This window comes from Spermophilus citellus (assembly GCF_964194105.1).
Source record: "Spermophilus citellus genome assembly, chromosome: 7".
Classification (NCBI taxonomy): Eukaryota; Metazoa; Chordata; class Mammalia; order Rodentia; family Sciuridae; genus Spermophilus; species Spermophilus citellus.
Genome location: NC_138188.1, coordinates 49,498,936 through 49,505,503, shown reverse-complemented (window position 1 = coordinate 49,505,503; position 6,568 = coordinate 49,498,936). Strand labels below are relative to the sequence as shown.

Sequence of the window (6,568 nt, the reverse complement as noted above, 5' to 3'; positions counted from 1 at the left end):
TGGGGATCTTGTTAAAGTGCAGATTCTACATTTGTAACAAGCTCCCACGTAATGTGGCTGCTGGTGGTCTGTGGACCACACTTTGAGTAGCAAAGATGTAGATGTCCCACTTCCAAATTGCCAACTCGGGTCTCCCAGATGATCCTGGTTTGAGAACAGGGTTCAGCGTGGTGGAACATCAACAGTCCACTAGACTGGCATTCCTTCACTCGATAAGCACTCATGAAAATCTATACCTGCCAAACCCTGTGCTTCTCACTGAAATGACAAAGCGCCCACGATCTGGTGGGCAGGAGTCAAGGGGCAACTACATGCAGGAATCTATAATGAAATGGAGAAGCGCTCCCCTAGAGACAGGCACAGAGAGTTCTGTGATGCAGGAGTGACTCACGCGGAAGGTGGGGCTGGCAAGGAAGCTTTCTTAGAGGAGGAGTAGGTGCCCAGAGTTAGACAATGTGCATACGAAATGTGGAGCCATGAGTGAGCAGATCTATTCAGGACACAGCGAGTATGCCTCCGCGGCTTACAGACAGGCTAAAATAAGGTGCAGGAAGAAAAGGTCAAGTTAATCTGGGGCTGGAGCAAGGGGCCTTGAAGGCCACATTAAATCACTCTGTAGTTATTTTCAACCTTGACCCCACATCGGAGTCACTAGGATAGCTTTGGCAACTGTACTGCCCGGGCCACGCCCTAGGTCAACTAAATTCTACTTGCTCTGTGCAGCAAAGAGGTAGGAGGCCTGAGCACCTTTTAGAGCAGGTGATGCAGGTTGCTGAGTTGAGAACTGGGCTGGTGAGCAGACACCTGCCCAACCTATTTGCATAAGGCTCGCTCTTAGGGTGGACAGTGTCCACCCTTCTTAAATGCACTTCTCATTTCCATTTGATACTCAAAATCAGAATTATTAAATGGCTTTCATGCCCTAGAGACCCTGCAATGGGGCACTGGGAAGAAACACCCCCTGCATGGGGCCTGCCCTTTGTCCCCTGCCCAGACAGGTGAAAGTAGACCCTGGGAAGCCCCGCCCTGGGCAGAAGGCACCACCTTCACTGGCCTGAACCATGGGATCCCTAAAGAGATGAGCCTGCCGAGTGTGCATCTCCTGCTCCTTTCTTGTTTACTAACCTAATATGTATTTGGGATCTGGGGGTATTTTCACTTGATGAGAGGAAAGATGAATCCATTGTGAGGGGTGCAGAAGAGTCCTTTGGAGGCGCTCCTGGTATGAATCTAAAACGCCTGTCTGTACTCAGCAGCTGAAACATCCTAGTTAAAAAAAAAGGCCCTTCTCTCATTTGACACCCCTAAAGTCCTGGAATAATCTTTAAGGTGTCCAAATGTTCCTATGGCACATTTGTAGTTGTCCCTCAAGTTGCTGAATTTTAGGGGTATTTTAAATTTTAAAGCTAATAGTTAAAATGATTCCATGCATAAAACATAAATGCAGCTAAAAACCAGCATCCCAAACTTTGTTTGCCCTCTGGTCCGTTTCCCAGGTTTGAGTCAATTAAATATTCAGTGTCTTTAATGGAATGGAGGAAGCTCTTGCAGAAGGGACAATGGAGAACGGAGGCTGCTATAGGAAGAGGCCAAGGAGTGGAGACGGGGAGGCTCCTGGGAATGCCCCCCAGCTGCCCCAGGCTTGGTGTAGCTTGGTGACTAACTTTGTGCCCAGTTTTACAGTGCTCCTCCCACCCCCCCACCCCACAACACCTAGGAGGTGAAGTGTCTGTCACTTCATTTTCAGAAGCAAACTGTCTTTCAGGAAGACTTCTGGGGTCCCCTTTGCTCTTCCAGGGAGAGGCCCCAGAGGAGAAAGGCATTGTACCTCTTCACAGCACTTAATGGGCTTTTCCAAGTAACTCTGCCCACCCCTTCCCGCAGGGATGAAGTGGTGTGCCATCACCTGAGAAGAAAAGAAGACAAATGCTTCTCTGCTGTTCTGATTCAAAGAACTGGGTTCTCTGGAAAGGACGGGCTTTTGCTCCTGCTGTGCAGATGTGTCTGGGAAGTCAGGCCAGAGCTAGTGCCAAAAGGGAGCTGCCCCTCCTTGTGCCTGGGTGTACCAGTGTGTGGGTGGCCTGAGGCAGGCTGCCCTGAGTCCCTGAGCAGGACCCCTGGCCACTTGTAAGAAGAGTATGTAATTAAATAAGCTTAACAGCCCCCACCCCAAGCCTTCGTCCCACAGCCCTGGAGGACAGACTGTCCAGCATCCTCTGCGGCACAGTGGCCTCCCATTCCTGCGGCTGTGGGATGCTCCGACCACGCTTGCTCACTCAAGGCCCTACTTGGATACAAACAAGCCGGCCTTTGATGACAGGAAGGGAGTGGAGCCTCCCTTGGGCGTCCAGGTTTTAATCTCGGTTCTGGGGGACATTACCTCCCTCTTTGTGAATTACTGATTGCTTTCAAAATACCGGGAATTATTCTTTTACCTTACAAGGTTATTGTGCGCTATGATTAATTTAGCGGAGGCTCTTAAAAAACAGTAAAAGCTGAATGGCCTTATTAGTTGTCAGTTTTTAAAAACAGCACTTTAGGATCCCTGGGCAGCTGGTTTGATGAGAAGTGCTACTTACTGTGACCCTCCTGCGTGGCCCTTCTTCACTGAATCTCCCGGGCCTTCACTGAATCTCCCGGGCCTCCTTCATGCTTCCGAATGAATCCAATAAACATTAAGCAGGGATGACAATTTTATCTTTGGAAAAAAAAATCAAGCCGAGTTTCTAACAAGAAAGAAGAAATAATTTCATGCTAATTAGCAGGGAGAGACACAGCCTGCCTTTTGGAGATAGAAAGGACAAAGGTTTGGATCTAAAGTTGGACTAAAAAGCCTTAAGAACACTCAACATGAAGAAGCTGCTCACTGCCCGGGACCCTACTCCAGCCGTTGGTGTCTTGGTGTCCTTTCTTCTTCTCTTTTTTGCCTTTTCCCACCCATTCTTTCATGCCAAACAGCACAGACAAGAGAACAAGTCTTTGAAAGACGCACTCGTACATCTTGGGTGGTGAGAAAGGCCTGGATTATGGATGCAGGGGACAGTCTGGCCGTGGGACGAGCCTCGCCCAGCGCTGAGGATTCCACATTCTTTCCCTGGAGGGGAGCAGTCACATTTGCCACATTTCCTGCAAGCCTGTGCTGCCAGCCAGGTGGTTAGCAAGTGCCCGTAGCACAGGGCTCTCCTGAAACTTGCCCAGTCTCTGCCTGTCTCCAGGGATGCACCAAGAGGTGCCGAGTACATCTTGTTTGGCAGTTGTAAAATTGCTCTGTACATGTGTTTTTAATTTTTATTTAATAAAGGAACAAATGCTTTCTAACAAAAGACCAACTGGCGATTAACATCAGTTCCGTGGATGGCGGAGGAACTTGAATAAAACTGATATCCATCTTTACGAGGGAGGCCCACAGCTGCCAGCTCTCCCAGAACCCTGCTGCTCTGAAGCTGGTCTCTCCACTTTCCCCGGCCTGCCTTGTTTCCGCCTGGTCATTCTTTCTATCTTGCTGACACAATGGCTCAGCTTTTGTCCTCCTGGTTTTGATTACCAACTGGTCTTTATTTTCAATGTAGTAACTGGCCAATTAAATAGAAATTAGCTGCATTTGGAGGCAGGGCTCCTGACTGGTGCCTCTTCCTTTGGCAAGTGCTCATTCTTCTTTAGGCTTTTCTGAGAGCAGAAATCCCAAAGGCAAAGTGCAGCACCATGTGCCAAGGCCCCCAGGGCAGCCGCCACGAGACGCAGGGTTAAACCAATCTGGATGGATGCTCTGCTCCCCAGGAGGAGGGGGAGCAGGCGGTGCTGGCACTGGAACCACTTCCTGTTGTGATTTGGTTAAACCCCTTCTGATTCAAGACAGACTCTCCTACCAGAAGGTCAGGCTATTTCACCCAAGAAGGGAAAAGATAAATAAATAAATAAAATCCTCTTCTGCTCTTCTGTGTTGTTCAGGGCAGCTGGAACACATCTTTGTTTCCACCCAAACATTGACCACTTGTTGGCCGGGTGAAGGAGGGGCTCCTTCCTGGGCTGGGTGGAGCACACTGGCTACATGAGTGAGGTCAGGCCTGTCGCCTAGATCTACCACAGCCAGCCTGTGATATGAGGCTGTGGGGCAGGTCTGGATCCTGGGGCTCTGGGTGCTGACCCAGGGCCTAGATTGTTGAGGCTGACTACTTGAAGCCCGTGTCCAGAGGTGCCAGTTCAGTGCCTGGGGCTCTGAGTACCAACCTGGAGCTGGGGTCCACAGAGGCTGACCCGGCAGTGAGGTGGGTGTAAAGCCTGGGGTGGCAGGGACTGCCCTGGTGTTGAGCCTGGAGCTGGGACAGCAGGGGCTGGGACAGGTGCTAGGGTCCACAGCAATGTCTCCTTCCCCATGCAGGGATTGCCTGGGATTAGGGAAAGGGTGGTGTGCGTCAGGTGAGCCTGTCTCTGTCCCACACTCAGGTTTCTTCACCTTTTGCCTGGATTCTCCGCTCAGTGAAGGCATTCTCATGTGTGGGAGCTCCTCCAGGCATTGTTTCTGTGAGGGGATGAGCACGAGGAAGACCCATTACACCATTGTGCTATAACAGAGTGTTTTAAATATCACAATGAATACGTTAAAGACCAGAATGAAAATGGTAAATAAAATCCAGGATAAGATGGCTAATTTCAGAAAAGAAACAGAAACCTTAAGAAAGAATCCAATGGAAATGCTTGAAATAAACAAAACCAAACATAAAAACAGTGATGAGGGGCTGGAGCTGTGGCTTAGAGGTAAAGCACTCGCCTAGCACATATAAGACCCTGGGTTCAATCCTCAGCACCACCTAAAAAGAAAATAAAGGTATTGTGTCCACCTACAACTAAAAAATAAATATTAAAAAAAATTGTGATGATTTGGAACTTAACTGTCCCTAAACTCACATGTTAAAGCATGGTCCCCAGCTGACAGTGCTGCTGGAGGTGGTAAAATCTGTAGGAGGTGGGCCTAGGGGGCAGAACTGAGGTCCTTGGGGTATGTCTTTGAAGCTGCTGTGGAGACCTTGGTCCTCCTTTCTCTCGGCAACCATGAGCCAGCTGCCTTGCTCTCCCACTTGCTTCCTGCCATGATGTTCTGCTTCACCATGGATCAAAACAATGAGACCAAGCAACCATACACTGAAACGTCAAGCCAAAGTAAAATTTTCCCCCTTTAAGCTGATTTTCTCAGGCATTTTGTCACAGCAGTGGAAAGCCAACAAAAGAACGACTTGGACAATTTTGTTAGTAGACTCACATGGCCATGGCAAAAATCAGTGACTCTGAGGGTAATCAATAGACTTTACCAAAATTGAAACATGCAGAAAAGAATGGGAGAAAAAAAATAGAGGCGAACCTTCCAGAGCTGCAGAACAATATTAAACTTTCTAACATAGGCGTAATTTGAGTCTTAGAAGTAGATGATTGAAACATAGTTGGTGACTATGTTTTCCTCTCATGAACTTTTGGAGACACATTGAAACCATAGTACACAGCCATGCGTATCATAATACTTACACTGCTGAAAGCCACCAACAGGGAGGGTAGATTGGATGCAGCCCAGCGGGGGTGGGGGGGGGAAGAATGTTAAATCCTGAGAGCAAAACAGGCTTATTGTCAGAAATAATGCAAACTGAAAGACAGTGTAGAGACATCTTTAAAGTCCTGAAAGAAAAGAAGAACTAGCAACTGATATTTCTATATCCAGCCAAAATATCTTTTAAAGAAGAAGAAAGAAAGGACCTTCTCAGACTACAAGAACTGAGAGGAGTTATTGCCATGGGGCCTACTCAATAAGAAATGTCAGAGGAAGTTCTTCAAGCACCAAGATGACGACATCAGGCTCAAATCTGAATCCACACAAAGAAAAAAGGACTCTGGAAATGGAATAACTGAATAAAGTTAAAATAAAATTTATCTTTCTTATTTTTAATTGTTCTAAAAGAAAACAGACTGTCAAAAAAAAAAAAAACAGTCAGTGGCAATGTATTCTGTTTTTGTCTAGTAAAGTGAAACGTGAGAGAAGACAGCATGAAGGGCTGGGCTCTGAACGTGTCCCTCAAACGCACAGGATGAAACTGATTCATTCGTGGGACAATAGGAAGAGGTAGGGATTTGGGGTGACGCGCCCTCATGTGTTAAGTGGGGACTTAACAACCTCATAAATGTTGTGGGAAGCCACCTCCTTCCCTCTGCCCTTTCCCCTCTGACTTTGTCTTGTTGAGTCGCAGGGGTCTGGGCACCCACTTGGAAGCAGAGAGAAGCTTTCACCACACCCCAAACCTGCTGGCCCCTTGCTCTTGAACTTCTCAGCTTTCAGAACTGTAAGAAATAAATTGATTATTTACGTTTTCCAACTTGAGGTATTCTGTTTATGGCAGCAGCTCAAACGAATGAAAACATGATGGAATGGAAAAGTTAAGAATTTAACTGGGGTTGGCATTGTAGCTCAGGAGTGGAGCGTTTGCCTAGCATGGGTGAGGCACTGGGTTTGACCCCTGGCACCACATAAAAATAAAAACAAATAAAATAAAGGTATTGTGTCCATCTACAACTAAAAAAAAGAAAA

The 6,568-nt window shown here is 47.4% G+C and overlaps 1 long non-coding RNA gene across 1 annotated transcript; it reads left to right on the top strand.

Annotated features, from left to right (window-relative positions):
- The first annotated feature begins 4,118 nt into the window (after nt 1–4,118).
- On the top strand, nt 4,119–6,282 carry LOC308653440. Its single transcript, XR_014023040.1, has 3 exons — nt 4,119–4,265; nt 6,005–6,106; nt 6,231–6,282. It is a non-coding gene; the product is annotated as an uncharacterized lncRNA (long non-coding RNA).
- The last annotated feature ends 286 nt before the right edge of the window (nt 6,283–6,568 follow it).